Below are 18,453 nucleotides of genomic sequence, written 5' to 3'. Positions count from 1 at the left end.
ATTTATTTATTTAGTGAAAACATTTAAATTCTACATTCTTAGCATTATATTAGAATTATAAAATACAGCATTATCAATTACAGTCACCATGTTATACCTTGTATCCTCAGACCTTTTTCATATTATAACTGAAAATTTGTACCCTTTTACCAACTCTTTCTATTTCCTCCCCTGCCAGCCCCTGGCAGCCACTTTTCTACTCTCTGTTTCTATGAGTTTGCCTTGTTTTTGAATTCCACATTTAAGTGATAACTTGCAGGATTTTTTTTGTGTGTGGAGGCTTTTTCACTTACCATAATGCACTCCAGTTTCATCTATGTTGTAAATGACAGAATTTCCTTCTCTTTTAAGACAATCATATTTTACTGTTTGTATGTATGTATGTATATATAATACACATTTTTTAATCCATTCATCCATTGATGGAAACTTAGATTGTTTCCATACCCTGAATATTGTGATCCTTTTTAAAATGTCTATTTCATTATTGACATTTTTATTTGGTTCATACATATTTTTCAATTTTGGCTCTTTGTCAATAATTCCTTTGGCTCATTGAGCATATTTAGGACAGTTGATTTAATGCTTTTGACTAGGAATACTAACATTTGGGTTTCTTCAAGGATAGTTTCCACCAAATTATTGTCCCTGTAAATGGGCTATACTTCCCTCTTTTTTTTTTTTTCTAACTTTTTTTGTTGTTGACAACTGGACATTCTGAATACTATAATGAGTAACTCTGTGCATCAGTTGTTCTTACTCATCAGGGCTTACTACTCTTTGCTCTGAGTGCTACCACCCTCCCCTGTGACTTTTCCAAGTTAATTTTGCAAACTGTGCATATTAGCCAAAGTTCTTCAGAGAAACAGATCTAATAATATATCTATCTAACTGTAGCTATAGCTATAGCTATATAGATATAGATACAGATATAGATATATAGAAAGAGATTTATTATGAAGGATTGGCTCACACAATTATTTAGGCTGAGAAATCCCTCAATCTGCTGTCTGCAAGCTGGAGGCCCAGTTGTACAGTTGTAGTCCAACTGGAAGGCTTAATGGTATATGTCCTGGTCTGAGTCTGCCAACCCAAAAACAAGAGCACTAATGTCCAAGGGCAAGAGGAGATGAAAGTCCCATCTTAAACAGAGAGAGAAAATTTACCCTTCTTCCCTTTTTGTTCTTTTTGTGTCCTTAATGGATTGGATAATGACTGACCACATTAGTGAGTGGATCTTCTTTACTTGGTTTGCTGATTCAAATGCTAATCTCTTCTGGAAATACTTAACAGACACACTCAGAAACAATGTTTTATCAGCCATCTGGGCATCCCTTAGACCAGTCCAGTTGACACATAAAATTAACCACCACCATATTTATTCCTTGTTATGTGTGGCCACTGATTTTTTTTTTCTTCTTTTGTCTTTGAGTCAACCAATTACCTGACAAAGATTATCATTCATATCTGGCTCAAACATAAATGCCATCCAAATCTTAAATCTTAACCAATCTTTAAATATATTAATAGATGCAAGAGAGGGAAGCAACTGCAACTCCAGAGGGTAAAATCTCCTTCTTTCCCTCACGTCCATCAAGAATTTGTCAGTGTAAACAGATGTCTGACACCAAACTTTTACAGGATAAAATCCCCACTGACCACACTGGCACCAGTCAGGTACTCCAGGTGGCTATTCCTGTTGCCATGATAGGACTGAGAAATGGTGAATGGTAGCTGCTATATTCATGTTGTTATCCTATCCAAGAAAAGCAGATTTTCCTTCATCAAGCTCTCCCCTGGTTTTATAAGTGCCAGGTCAGGTTTATTAGTCCTGAAATTGTTGATTCTGGTAGGTTTTTGTTTTTCATTTTTTCAGTTTACTTGTTTTTGTGGAATGACAGACCCCTAGAGCTTCCTACTTCACCAATTTGTGTGATACAACTTCATACTCTTTTAGAAGTTACCTATAAAATGTGAATCCTCTACTATACATATATAGTAAAGAAAAATTTGGTCTCATAAAAATAGTTGAGAAATATCTATATTTCTATTTCTTTTCTCCTGAAATGTTTGTGTAATCTCAGTGTTAATTTTCCCATATATATAAAGTCATTTTTGACTGTGGTTTCTTTCTGTAAATTTTGTAAATATAGATTCCATTTCTTTAACATATATTGAATTATTAAGATTCCCTTTTCATCTTCAATCAGTCTTAAAGAATTTATCCATTTTACTTAAACTGTCACTGTTTGGGGCATAAAATTTTTCATAGTACCCGCTATTGTGCTATTTAGGTCTGTAGATCTGTTACAATGTTACTTTCTAATTCCTGAGACTGGTCATTTATTCCCACTTACCCTTTTTTCTTAATCTGTCTTGATAAAAGCTTATCAATTTTATTGGCATATTCAAATATCTGATTTTAACTTGCTTATTATCTCTAATATATAGATAGATGGATAGAGATAGAAATACAGATAGAGATACAGATACAGATATCACATTTGTTCTTCTCTTTGTGGTTTCTTGTTTTCTGTATTTATTACATATGATTTCCTGTAATTTTTCTAGGTTTTTGAGATAAAACCCTTTGGTTATTAATATTCAACTTTATGTTTTCTAGTCAATGTACTTTTGTTATGAATTTTCCTTGAAGACCTGCTTTAGCAGCATTTATTGTCTTTATTTATTTATTTATTATCTTTTATATGTCATATCTTTATTATTATTTAGTTTTTTTTTTAACATCTTTATTGGGGTATAATTGCTTTACAATGGTGTATTAGTTTCTGCTTTATAACAAAGTGAATCAGTTATACATATATATATATATATATATATATGTTCCCATATCTCTTCCCTCTTGCATCTCCCTCCCTCCCCCCTCCCTATCCCACCCCTCCAGGCAGTCACAAAGCACCGAGCCCATATCCCTGTGCCATGTGGCTGCTTCCCACTAGCTATCTACCTTACGTTTGTTAGTGTATATATGTCCATGCCTCTCTCTCGCCCTGTCACATCTCACACTTCCCCCTCCCCATATCCTCAAGTCCGTTCTCCAGTAGGTCTGTGTCGTTATTCCTGTCTTTCCCCTAGGTTCTTCATGACATTTTTTTTTCTTAAATTCCATATATATGTGTTAGCATACAGTATTTGTCTTTCTCTTTCTGACTCACTTCACTCTGTATGACAGACTCCAGGTCTATCCACCTCATTACAAATTACTCAATTTTGTTTCTTTTTATGGCTGAGCAATATTCCATTGTATATATGTGCCACATCTTCTTTATCCATTCATCCGATGATGGGCACTTAGGTTGTTTCCATCTCTGGGCTATTGTAAAAGGAGCTGCAATGAACATTTTGGTACATGACTTTTTTTGAATTTTGGTTTTCTCAGGGTATATGCCCAGTAGTGGGATTGCTCGGTCATATCGTAGTTCTATTTGTAATTTTTTAAGGAACCTCCATACTGTTCTCCATAGTGGCTGTACCAATTCACATTCCCACCAGCAGTGCAAGAGTGTTCCCTTTTCTCCACACCCTCCGCATTTATTGTTTCTAGATTTTTGATGATGGCCATTGTGACTGGTGTGAGACAATATCTCATTGTAGTTTTGATTTACATTTCTCTAATGATTAATGATGTTGAGCATTCTCTCATGTGTTTGTTGGCAGTCTGTATATGTTCTTTGGAGAAATGTCTATTTAGGTCTTCTGACCATTTTTGGATTGGGTTGTTTGTTTTTTTCTTATTGAGCTGTATGAGCTGCTTGTAAATTTTGGAAATTAATCCTCTGTCAGTTGCTTCATTTGCAAATATTTTCTCCCATTCTGAGGGTTGTCTTTTGGTCTTGTTTATGGTTTCCCTTGCTGTGCAAAAGCTTTGAAGTTTCATTAGGTCCCATTTGTTTATTTTTGTTTTTATTTTCATTTCTCTAGGAGGTGGGTCAAAAAGGATCTTGCTGTGGTTTATGTCATAGAGTGTTCTGCCTATGTTTTCCTCTAAGAGTTTGATAGTTTCTTGCCTTACATTTAGGTCTTTAATCCATTTTGAGCTTATTTTTGTGTATGGTGTTAGGGAGAGATCTAATCTCATACTTTTTCATGTAGCTATCCAGTTTTCCCAGAACCATTTATTGAAGAGGCTGTACTTTCTCCACTGTACATTCCTGCCTCCTTTATCAAAGATAAGGTGACAATATGTGTGTGGGTTTATCTCTGGGTTTTCTATCCTGTTCCATTGATCTATCTTTCTGTTTTTGTGCCAGTATCATATTGTCTTAATTACTGTAGCTTTGTAGTAGTGGCTGAAGTCAGGGAGCCTGATTCCCCCACCTCCGTTTTTCATTCTCAAGATTGCTTTTTCTATTCGGGGTCTTTTGTGTTTCCATACAAATTATGAAATTTTTTGTTCTAGTTCTGCGAATAATGCCAGTGGTAGTTTGATAGGGATTGCATTGAATCTGTAGATTGCTTTGGGTAGTAGAGTCATTTTCAAAATGTTGATTCTTCCAATCCAAGAACATGGAATATCTCTCCATCTATTTGTATCATCTTTAATTTCTTTCATCAGTGTCTTATAATTTTCTGCATACAGGTCTTTTGTCTCCTTAGGTAGGTTTATTCCTAGATATTTTATCCTTGTTGTGTCAATGGTAAATGGGAGTGTTTTCTTGATTTCACTTTCAGATTTTTCATCATTAGTGTATAGGAATGCCAGTGATTTCTGTGCCTTAATTTTGTATCCTGATACTTTACCAAATTCATTGATTAGCTCTAGTATTTGTCTGGTAGCATCTTTAGGATTCTCTATGTATAGTATCATGTCATCTGCAAACAGTGACAGCTTTACTTCTTCTTTTCTGATGTGGATTCCTTTTATTTCCTTTTCTTCTCTGATTGCTGTAGCTAAAACTTCCAAAACTATGTTGAATAATAGTGGTAAGAGTGGGCAACCTTGTCTTGTCCCTGATCTTAGCGGAAATGCTTTCAGTTTTTCACCCTTGAGGATGATGTTGGCTGTGGGTTTGTCATATATGACCTTTATTATGTTGAGGAAAGTTCACTCTGTGCCTACTTTCTGCAGGGTTTTTATCATAAATTGGTGTTGAATTTTGTCAAAAGCTTTCTCTGCATCTGTTGAGATGATCATATGGTTTTTCTCCTTCAATTTGTTAATATGGTGTATCACATTGATTGATTTGTGTATATTGAAGAATCCTTGCATTCCTGGAATAAACCCCACTTGATCATGGTGTATGAACCTTTTTATGTGTTGTTGGATTCTGTTTGCTAGTATTTTGTTGAGGATTTTTGCATCTATGTTCATCAGTGATATTGGCATCTAGTTTTCTTTCTTTGTGACATCCTTGTCTGGTTTTGTATCAAGGTAATGGTGACCTCGTAGAATGAATTTGGGAGTGTTCCTCCCTCTTCTATATTTTGGAAGAGTTTGAGAAAGATAGGTGTTAGCTCTTCTGTAAATGTTTGATAGGATTCGCCTGTGAAGCCATCTGGTCCTGGGCTTTTGTTTGTTGGAAGATTTTTAATCACAGTTTCAATTTCAGTGCTTGTGATTGGTCTGTTCATATTTTCTATTTCTTCCTGATTCTTTCTTGGCAGGTTGTGCATTTCTAAGAATTTGTCCATTTCTTCCAGGTTGTCCATTTTATTGGCATAGAGTTGCTTGTAGTAATCTCTCATGATCTTTTGTATTTCTTCAGTGTCAGTTGTTATTTCTCCTTTTTCATTTCTAATTCTATTGATTTGAGTCTTCTCCCTTTTTTTCTTGATGAGTGTGGCTAATGGTTTATCTATTTTGTTTATCTTCTCAAAGAACCAGCTTTTAGTTTTATTGATCTTTGCTATCATTTCCTTCATTTCTTTTTCATTTATTTCTGATCTGATTTTTATGATTCCTTTCCTTCTGCTAACTTTGGAGTATTTTTTGTTCTTCTTTCTCTAATTGCTTTAGGTGCAAGGTTAGGTTGTTTATTCAAGATGTTTCCTGTTTCTTAAGGTGGACTTGTATTGCTATAAACTTCCCTCTTAGAACTGCTTTTGCTGCATCCCATAGGTTTTGGGTTGTCGTGTCTCCATTGTCGTTTGTTTTTAGATTTTTTTTAATTTCCTCTTTGATTTCATCAGTGATCACTTTGTTATTAAGTAGTGTATTGTTTAGCCTCCATGTGTTTGTATTTTTTACAGATCTTTTCCCGTAATTGATATCTAGTCTTATAGTGTTGTGGTCGGAAAAGATACTTGATACAATTTCAATTTTCTTAAATTTACCAAGGCTTGATTTGTGATCCAAGATATGATCTATCCTGGAGAATGTTCCATGAGCACTTGAGAAAAATGTGTATTCTGTTGTTTTTGGATGGAATGTCCTATATCAATTAAGTCCATCTTGTTTAATGTATCATTTAAAGCTTGTGTTTCCTTATTTATTTTCATTTTGTATGATCTGTCCATTGGTGAAAGTGGGCTGTTAAAGTCCCCTACTATGAATGTGTTACTGTCAATTTCCTTTCTTGTGGCTGTTAGTATTTGCCTTACGTATTGAGGTTCTCCTATGTTGGGTGCATAAATTTTTACAATTGTTCTACAGGGTTATTGTGAATGAATATATCACATTATAAATATACCAACCTTAGGACCTATAAGACAGACAAAGTAACAATCACTCCTCATTATTCCCATAATTCACTGACATAAATATAAAAATTAATATTTATACAAGTAAATAATTTTGGGTACACTCTTACTATTATATATGCTTTATAGGTATTTGTTCATTAATCTCACCAATTACTATATAAGAAAAGTAATCTAATCTCCCACAATTCACAGATTGATGTTTATTTGTAATAGCTATATTTCATAACATAATTCATAAAGTAAGTTATTTACTACCAAATTTATAGTTTTGCTTTTTACTGAAGATTTGTATTAATGTATTCTTCATTTTCACTTAGGCAGCATAAAGGCCCTGTCACAACACGGAATTAACACTGTCTATTTGTTTTAACAGTCGACTTAAAATAATGGGCCACTGTCTGGGTCAAGGTTAAAGAAGCATTTGGCATTTTTAAAAAAACTGTCTTCCAGATTCTAATTAGGTCAAGCTTGCAGGAGGAGCTATCAGACTTTCTGCTTAAAAGATAACCCTCATTGTATAAACTGCAAACATAAATGACCTCAAAGGAACAAATTAATGAAGTTTAACACAGCATGTTCTCTTCTTTAAAATTACATGAAGATGGGAATCTATAACCTAGAATTATGGCTTTATCAGTAGGACACTCTTATGTAAAATAGCAATTTTATAATATTAAAATATTCTGTTCCAGAAGGACTATTATAAGAAAATTAATGTTGAAAAAGGTTTATATTGAAAGAGTTTCTAATATATAAATATAAACAGAGCATATAACAATGTAAATGCATTTCTGGCAATTTATCAATATAATAATTCCATATTGTAATTTCAAGAAATGGCTTATCAACTTCTCAATGTTATGGTGTATATTGTTTTAAAACATAATTAAAAATGTTATATAAATATTGGAAAGATATTGTTAAGGACTCAAGACAGGTAGGAAATATTCTTCAGCAAATACACACTTTATTTATAAAAATTTTCCCAAAACTAATATAATTAGGCTAAATTTAATTTAAAGATGACTAATTACTGTTCTATATACAAAACCATGGCCTCAGGTTCAGACCAAGTGTATACTGTATTTTATTTTATTACTTTACATATATACAAGAAGAAATTATTTCATTTCCATTATGCACTAGGCACTGACATAATTTTAATTAATATGTAACTCAAACAATTGGAAAATCAATTACCTTTTTCTTACCATTTATCAATTTTTGTAATTGAAGTATAGTTGAGTTACAATGTTGTGTTAATTTCTAATGTACAACAAAGTGATTCAGTTTCATATATATATATATACATTCTTTCTTTAAATATTGTTTTCCATACAGTTTATCACAATATCATTTATTTTTTAGATAAGGTAACTACAGCCTAGGGAGGACAATTTGTTTCTAAGAGTAAATAATATGTTAGCAATCTGCTCAGATCTGATGGATTCCAGTGTTTTAGCATTATAGTACTTCATCTTGATTACTATTTCATTAAAGTATTAAAACCTATGGGTTGGATATTAAATTGACTTATTTTTATTTGACAAATAGTAAATTTGTATATCATAATATGTCCAAAGAGTGGAAGACCAAGCTAACATAAAGTCTGCATGCATCTTGAGACAGTTACTAAGTTTTGATATCATGGGGAACAGGTAGGATTGCAAAACTTTGAAAACCCCAGTCAAAACCAAAAATCATTTGTTTGTCATTAATTTGATTTATAAATTTAGAAAAGCTTTACATCTATCAGAAGATTTAAGGTACTACTTGGCTGAATAGCTAACAAGTCTTCCATATAAATAACAGAAAGCACAGAAATTATGAAAAAGCCTACATGCAACTATTCCAAAAGGATTCTGAACATATAAAATATTTACTCATATAAATAAATAATTGCAGATTGAAGAAATACTATTTTACCTTTATGATCAATCATGGAGGAAACATACAGGGTTGTTTGTGGAGAGTAAAATTAAAATATTTCTAAAGGGTATTTTTTAATTTTAATATGTATGAAAGTCTTGCCATGAAGGATTTTCAGAAACAATGAAAAACAAAACAAAAAACAAAATCATGGCATTTTCTCAGGCATTGCCATCATCACATTTGTGTATCAACTTAGTTTCAACAAAATAATTGAAATATCTCATTAAAAACATATTGCAGTAGCCAGTTTGGAGGTGATCACCATGTTCAATTTTGGGAAAACTTGAGCGCCAAAATAATTGAGGGCCATAATGACTTGTAAGTCTATAGAAAATTTATGAAGCTAAGAGTCTATTCCAATAATAAGATAAATAATAAGATAAATAGAGAGGAAGGAAGCATTCTTCCTATAGTAGAAGGCTGTGACTGGAGGTGGCACCTCATCAAATTTTTTTTTTTTTTTGCCACACCACGTGGCATGTGGGATCTTAGTTCCCTGACCAGGGATTGAACCCGAGGCCCCTGCAGTGGACGCGTGAAGTCTTAACCTCTAGACCACCAGGGAAGTCCCCAGATCTACCATTTATATTCCAATTTTTTCAATTGAACTATTGCAATCGCCAGTAAAGACAGGGTAACAAAAACTCATAAATGAGTGCTTAACCTTAAAACATAAGATCTAGCTATTCAATGAACTGCTGTGTACTTCCTAAAAAAGATAACTTCAAGAAACAGCTAATGCCAAAATAAGTGTTTTCAATACACTGAAAATCCCGGTTATCAAATTATGTATGTTTCAGATAGTTAGATAAATGATAGATGATAGATAGATAGATAGAGAGAGAGAGAGAGAGAAAGAGTTGAGAGAGAAAGAGAGTTAGTTTACAGATAAAGAGCAAACAGGAAACAGGGAAACCATAAAAGAAAGAGATAGACCAGTGTGCTAACCCTATTATCTCTGAGTAATGGGATGATAGATTTTACATTCTATTCTTGTATTTTTCCATATTTTCCTAATTGCATTAAAATGTATACACTAAAATATATTTTACTTTTAAAAATAACCTTAAAATTACAATCTTACAATATCCAGATAAAATGTGAAGAGTTTTAGTTTGTTTCATTTAATATTGAAACCACAATACACTCTCAACACTGGTTCCTGCAAGCAGCTTCTCTCCAATTTATTTATTTTATCATTTACTGTTATAGGCAGAATTCTAAAGATGTACCCAAGATTCTTGTCCCCTGGTTTTTCAAAAAAAACAGTAGTCTGATTATGCTGTAAAGGGACTTTGCAGATGAAATTAAGGTGAAGGACCTTAAAATAGAAAGATTATCTTGAATTATCAAAGTGGATCCAATCTAATCCCTTGATCCCTTGAAAGCAGAGACATTTCTCCCACTGGAGTGAGAGAGGTGCAGTGAGTGAGGAAAGCAGAGGAGAAGTGCAGCAGAAAGGGACATCAGAGAGATCAGAAGCATGAGACAAACTCAACACATAACAGATTGCCGACTTTGAAGAAAGAAGTCAGGGACTGCCAGCAGCCTCTAGAAGCTGAGAATAGCCCCTGACTAACAGCTGAGAAAGAAATAGACTTCAATCCTACAGCTATAAAGAACTGTATTTTGCCAACAAACTGAATGATCCTGAAGGCAAATATCCCTGCAAGATACTCCAGTAAGGAATGCAGTCCTGCAGACATTTTGATTTCGGCCTTTCAAGACCCTACACAAATCCCACTAGTCTTTTTGTGAGAACCAGTCAAACCCTCTGAACTTATGTGATAATAAATGGGCATTGTTTAAAGCTGCTAAATTTTGGTACATTTTTACTGCAGCAATAATAAAACTAATAATGATACTTAGTTACTCTTATTTGCCATCCTTCATCATACAGACAATATACTAACATGTTTAACACATATTGTTGAATGTGTTGGGAAGGGGGAAATTTACTTCTCTACCCCTCTTGAGTTTCTGTGGCTAGACTAATAATAAAATTGACACAAGACCGATGAACAAGAAAAAAAAAAGAAACAAATTTTAATTCATGCACAGGGAAATGAGATTTAAGAAGTGGCCAAAGCAGGCAGCTTTTATACTTATTATACAGAGAAACAATTTTTTGAGGAATTGACAGGACAAAGAAACTTAGGTTTTGGTTGCTCAAGTGGTGAAGAATCTAAACAGAATTTGGACTTGGGGCATAAATTAAAGAAGCCACAAGGTTTGTTTAAACAGGCTTCTTGGCTCCAAATTTCCTCTTTGGAGATAAGGGTGTTCTTCTACCTCCAGATGCAGGGAGTGTACCTTTCACATGACAGATTTATTTCCTGCTTTCAAAGAGACAGAAAGGAGCATCAGAGTGTTCCTCTTTCATTGGCCATTTCTTAAGTAATTTTAATTAAAAAAATAATAAATATGCCATTGAGGCACATTTTGGGGTGGCCTACTCTGGGTCTCAACAAATAAGTAAGCATTCAGATAAATATATAGTATTTAACCTGTGCAGATAATTCAACTTATATAAATGAATTTGTGGTGCTATAGACCTTATTTTCTTTCAGGTGTTTGACAATGACCTATGTTTATCTGTGTTTATAGACTATTGCATCCAAATTCTGCATAGTTCCTGTGTTCAACTACCATATTTTATGTTTTTCCACTCCCCTGTGATAGTCTTCAAGGTAGCTTCAGTTCTTTGTAAACACAAAACAATATAGAGATTAACATTCATGCTTATGACTAGTGATACACCTGTTACATACATTCATGATTTATCTAAGTTATTTGTAATTACTTTATATAGGGACTGCTCCAGCTTATACATACTGTCCTCAGATAATGAAGGCTCCTCCCTTTTCCTTTTTTCTTGTTAACATTTCACATGATCATATAATACATTTTGTTTAATTTGGACAATCTGATCCATATAAACTTTAAACTTACAGTTGTTTTAAAATGTATTTCTTGGGTATTTAGCCATATTTAGTATATCTCCACATACTTGTTAACTATTCAGAGTTTTCTATCTGTGACCTGTCTCTTCATAATTTTTGCCTATTTTCTTTTGAGTTACATGCTTTTGTTCTTGTTGATATTTGGAAGTTTCTTGTATAATCTGTTAGTATATATCTGTTAGATCAGGAGTCCCCAACCCCCAGGTCACAGACAGGTACCAGTCCGTGGCCTATTAGGAGCGGGGCCACACAACAGGAGGTGAGCAGTGAGCAAGTGAACAAAGCTTCATCTGCCGCTCCCCATCGCTCCCCATTGCTTGCATTACCGCCTGAACCATTCCCCACCCCCACACACACCCATCCGTGGAAAAATTTTCTTCCACGAAACCAGTCTCTGGTGCCAAAAAGGTTGGGGACTGCTGTGTTAGATGATTTTTTTTTTTGGCATTTTATACCATCTTTATAAAGATATAATTTAGGGCTTCTCTGGTGCCGCAGTGGTTGAGAGTCTGCCTGCCGATGCAGGGAACACGGGTTCGTGCCCCGGTCCGGGAAGATCCCACATATTGCAGAGCAGCTGAGCCCGTGAGCCATGGCCGCTGAGCCTGCGCGTCTGGAGCCTGTGCTCCGCAGTGGGAGAGGCTACAACAGTGAGAGGCCCGCGTACTGAAAAAAAAAATATATATATATATATATATATATAATTTATACACAATAAAATTCAACAATTTTCAATATTAATATTGTAGTATTGTTGGAAGGCTTTTGTTTTGCTTTGTCTTCATTTAAGTGTGATGCCGTGGTGTTTTCTTATTAATCTGTAAATAATGTAGCAAATTACTTAGGTGTAATAATGAGTGTTGATTATAGAAATATAGTTTTATTTTTCTTCAAAACTTTAACATTTCCATCTTGAGGCAGCTGCTCTTAAGAAGAAAATGAGACACAACATGAAAACATTCTAGAATATGAATATTATGAAAATATTCATAATCTTTTAATTATTTTTTAAACAACTTTATTGAGGTATATTTTAAATATCATACCATTAAATATTTCTTGTGGACAATTAAGAATTTTTACTTACTTTCCTGAGTGATTGCACCGTATAAGTTAGTTTAAGCATATTTTCATTCATCTTATTTATTTACAGTCAATTCTTGCTTTCATCACACATTCATGCAACCTCTAATCTACTTTCTGTCTCTTTCTTGCGTTTTGTGGAGATTTCCTATAAACGGATTCACAGAATATATGATCACGCGTCCAACTTCTTTTACTTGGCATCATATGTTTTGAGGTTCATCCGTGACGCAGTATATGTCAGTACTTTTCTTTTAATAGTGTTCCATGCAGTGGAATACCATATTGCTTAACCATAAACCAGCTGATAGACATTAAGTTGTTTACTCTTTTTCCCTATTATGAATATTAAGGCTTCTATAAACATACAAGTCTTTTTGTAGACAAATGTTTCTATTTGTCTTTGACAGATACCTAAGAATGGAGTTATTGGATCCATACTAGTTTTATTTTTAGCTTTTGGAGAAACTGCTAAACTATTTTCCATACTGGTCACAGCATTTTATACTCCTATTATCAATGAATAAGGATTATGGTTTCTCCACATCCTTGCCAACATGTGTTATTGCTTATCTTTTTGAATTTTGGGGGTTTGTTTTTTAATGAATTAATTAATTATTTTTGGCCACGTTGGGTCTTCATTGCTGTGTGTGGGCTTCTCGTTGCAGTGGCTTCTCTTGTTGTGGAGCACGGGCCCTAGAGTGCCCGGGCTTCAGTAGTTGTGGCGCATGGTCTTAGTTGCTCTGCGGCATGTGGTATCTTCCTCGACCAGGGATCGAATCCGTGTTCCCTGCATTGGCAGGTGGATTCTTAACCATTGTGTCACCAGAGAAGTCCCCAATAGCCATGCTAGTGGGTATGAATTAGTATCTTGTGGCTTAATTTACATTTCCTTAATGAATAATGATGTTGAATAACATTTTATTTAGAAATGTTATAATTAACTGATTGTTGTGTTTAATGCACAAAGCATACTGTTCATTCACAACCTACCTAGTTAAATGACTAGGTAATTATTTTAAGCTATAGAATTTAGCTGAATAAAGCCAATATTGTCTATATTTTAATATAAATCACTTCAAAGTGCACAGGGCATTTGTTAAAAAATGTTTTAAATTAATAAATGGTAACATGACTCTATAGTTAAATATTAATTATGGATACTCCAGAAAGTGCAATCCTAGATAAAAATGAACAAGCTACATTTATATTGAAAATGGAAAAAAAATGTGGAGCTACTTTTTTGAGAATAATATGAAGTTAAATGATGATATTAACTTACATAGGTTAGAAAGATATTCCACAGAATCTTCTTTCCTATATGCATCTAGGTCAGAATTGGTCAAAGGAGAAATTTTGCACAATACTGAGAGAGCAAAGTGAAACATCAGCCATCACTTTTTGAAAGTTTAATTATTAAGTGAAATTCTGATTTATAGAACATAGTTTAAAAAGACCATAAACCATAATCTTTTGTGATATCTGTTCTACCAGAAAGAAATTATTTGTATCTTCAGTGCTCAAAAACTTATTGATACATGTTAAACTTTACACCTACAGAGTAGTATAATAATACCCATTAAATAGAAAGTCTAACCCAGCATTGTCCTAAATGCAAACCAATGGTCTCTTTACCTGTTTCCCTGAAGCAACTTTTAATTCAATATCTATACCCATCAAACAAGAAAGCACACATTTTCTTTAGCACACACTTACTTTCTTCGCTTTCCACTCCCAGGCACTTGTCAATTGTCAGTATCCTCTGGAGTTTTTAATTTTATGGATAAATTTCTCCTCTTTTTTTCTCTCCTCTGTTTCTTCCACTTCCTCTGATAAATCTTATTAAGGTAAACATACACTTCACTAAGAAATTTACTTTCTTTTACTTCCCATATTACATTCATTTCTTCCCGGATTGACTTCTTGTTTTGCTTAAATAACTCTAAATTCCACTCAAAAAAGAACTTTTATGTAGCTTTTCTAAATATTTCTTTTAATTTGAAATGCTATTTTTTTTACTGCCGTATTTAAATATTTTACTGCAAACATAATTCTAAGTTTAATTTTGTTGTCTGCAATATATTTTAAATGTTATCTTAGTTTGTTTTTGCATTTAACATTACAAAAAGAGTCTGCAAAGAAAAAAAAAGTGTAGTAGATCTACTGTTAGTAAATATTTAGTGTGTGTGTAAATAGGCTCAACAGTTTATAACTAGAACTGATTGATAGCTGTATTTACACTTCTAATGTCTGGTATACTACCGCAGTGCTTCTGACCCAGAAATGTGAGGACAGGATCTTTTTTCTGAAAGACTTTTGCCCCTAGGAAGGCTAATCAGAATTTCAAAGTTCTTTGAAATTTTTGCCTTAAGAACACTTAACTGACAGGAATATTTTACCCTAAGAACTTTTTATTGAGAAAAATCACAGTGTGTGAATTCTGGATGTCCAAATTTCAATATTCAGTGAGAAAAAATATTAAACACTCTTATAATCAAAAGAGAAAAGGAGAAGCAATTCTCACCATGCCCTCCTTCAGGGAATCAACAGTCCACTGGCAGATGGAGCCACAAGCCTCAACAAAAGTAAATTTTCTAGAATGTCAATATTGAATAAAAATGATCCTCAAGGTTGCAATTTCACACACCCCCAGAAGCTATTTCAATGAATATCAAAGAAAAAAGTCATTTGGTATCCTAAAACTAGTTCCTTGAACTTTCAGACCTGCTCGGGTACATAAGAACAGATTACATAACAAGACTGAAATAAACTAAATTTAGAGAGCGAGAGAGAGAGAAAATTCATACAAAGTCAGTCTGTAAATTTCTTCTGGAAGCAAACTGACTGATTATTCAATGTAGGTAAAAAGTGAAAATATAGCTGTTCTCAAAATGCCTGTTTTTATGTTGAAACGACTCTTACAAAAACTACCAAAATGAGATTTCAGCATGTATGTGGTTTTCCTGTTTTAATCACAGAACACTTACAGGAAATGATTCTACACATATCAAGTCATGTGTTTTCTGAGAGAAGTCAAGGATCAATTACATACTAATTTGAGCACTGATAAAATAGAGCTTAATCTATTTGTTTTTAATATATTGTTATAAAAAGCCTACAGTTTTACACACATGTGCATGTCAATGGTATATTTGTGGTTTTCTTAAAAATTTTTAGTCTAAACACAGATTAATAGATTTTTTAATTCAAACTTTAAAATAAAATGTTATTATTCATATGATTTCAAATTGTCCCCAATTTAATCAGTCCCCAATTTAATCAGCCTCTTCAAGTTACCTTCTGTATTATTTTGACATTTCATGCCTGTATATATTAATCATGTATAAATGAATCACATATGTATGCATATATCTGTATACTTGCATATATACATACACAATAATATAGTTATGTATATATGCATATACCTTTGTTTCATTTTATTTAATTATTTATTAAATCAAAATTTATTTTGATACTGCTGATTTCAATCTAAACTTCTGCCATTACATATGTGTATTCCTCTTCTCCCACAATGAGAAACTTGTTTCCAGAGAATATTAATATATTTACCCATTTGCTAAAAATAGTTTCAGGAGTACTACTTCAATACCACTATAAACTAATAAGTCTAGATCAAAACATATTCAAGTTTCTTTACTGGTCTTTGGACTGATGATACATGCAATGTTACTTGTATTCATTTATGTTTTCTTTGCTCTGTATGCTATCATTTTGAAACATACTTGATTCATTTATTTCTTTTTGCATTCATTTCCAAATTTTCTTTTCCATCAATTAGTTTATATTTGTTAAAATATGTAACTTGATAATGATATCAAATTAGAAACTCTTTCACCTCATTATCTTTCCATCTTCATTGTCAACAATTGCCTTTAGATTCTCAACTTTATAACTTCTGGTTTATCATTCCTCTGCTTACTTTTGCTCAAGTAGTTCTTCAAAATAAAAGGCAGCACACTACATATACTACTTTGCATTATTCTCTTTGTTACCTAAAAATATATTCTTGATATTACCCTTTAACAGTTAACAGAGACTTTTCTAACTCATTTAATATTGTTTATTATATAATTTTCAGGTGTGTAGGATTATAATTCAACATTTGTATACACTACAAAGTAATCACACCACAAGTCTAGACACTATCCATCGCCATACTGTTGACTCCCTTCACCCATTTCAACCACTCCCTAGCCCTCTTCTCCTAACCAATAATCTGCTCTGTATCTATGAGTTAGTTTATTTTTATTTTGTTTGTTCATTTTTTTAGATTCCACATATGAGTGAAATCATGTGGTATTTGTCTTTCTCTGTCTAACTTATTTCACTTAGCATAATGCCTTCAAGGTCCATCCATGTTGTCACAAAGAGCAGGATTCCATGTTTAGTTTTTAAATAGATGATTAAGATATATTATATATATATATATATATAATTTTATCTATCTATCCATCTATCTATCTACCTCACATCTTTATCCATTCAACTGTAGATGGATACTTAGGTTGCTTCCATATCTTGGCTATCATGAATAATGCTGCTGTGAACATTTTGGTACATATATTATTATGAATTAATGTTTTGTGTTCTTCGTATAAATACCCAGAAGTGGAATACGTGGGTCATATGACAATTCTATTCTTAATTTTTTGAAGAATCTCCATATTGTTTTCCATAGTGGCTGCACCAATTTACATTTCCATTAACAGTGTACTAGGGTTCCCTTTCTCCACGTCCTTGCCAACCCTTGCTATTTCTTGCCTTTTTTTTTAGGCTGTGCCAGCTTATAATTACAGCATGCAGGATCTTTTTTAGTTGCTGTGGCATGAGGGATCTTTTATTTGCGGCATGTGAGATCTTTAGTTGTGGCATGCAAACTCTTAGTTGCGGCGTGTGGGATCTAGTTCCCTGACCGGGGTCAAACCTGGACCCCTGCATTGGAGCGTGAAGTCTTAGCCACTGGACCACCACGGAACTCCCTCTTCTCTTTCTAATGATAGCCATTCTGACAAGTGTGAAGTAATACCTCGTTGTACTGTTGATTTGCATTTCCCTGGTGATAAGTGATGTTGAACATATTTTCATGTGTCTTTTGGATATCTGTATGTCTTCTTTGGAAAAATACCTATTCAGATCCTCTGCACATTTTTAATCCAGTTGTTTATTTTTTTGATACTGAGTTGTATTGAGTTTTTATATATTTGCGATATTAACCCATTATCAGACATATTGTTGGCAAATATCTTCTCCCATTCAGTAGGTTTCCTTTTTATTTTATTCGTGCTATCCATTGCTGTACAAAAAGCTTTTCAGCTTCATGCACTAGCCCTATTTGTTTATTTTGCTTTTTTTCTTGCCTTTGGCGTCAGATCCACAAATGCATTGCTAAGACTGATGTCAGTGAGGTTATCACCAATGTTTTCTTCTAGGAATTTTATGGTTTCTGGTCTTACATTTAAGTCATTAATCCATTTTGAGTTAATGTTTGTGTATGGTGTAAGATAGTGGTATAGTTTCATTTTTTTGAATGTGGCTGTCCAGTTTTCTCAACACCATGTAAAGAGACTATCATTTCCCTATTGTATGTTCCTTGCTGCTTTGTCATACATTAATTTAACATATATGTATGGATTTATTTAGGGCTCTCACATCTGTTATATTGTTCTGTGTGCCAGGACCATAGTCTTTTTACTATAGGTTTTACTATAGTATTTTTACTATAGGTTTGTATTATAGTTTGTAGTTTGAAATCAGGGAATGTGATACCTCCAGTTTGTTCTTTCTCAAG

This window comes from Orcinus orca, chromosome 5, assembly GCF_937001465.1.
Source record: "Orcinus orca chromosome 5, mOrcOrc1.1, whole genome shotgun sequence".
NCBI classification, from domain to species: domain Eukaryota; kingdom Metazoa; phylum Chordata; class Mammalia; order Artiodactyla; family Delphinidae; genus Orcinus; species Orcinus orca.
Note: the sequence above shows the minus strand (reverse complement) of the source record.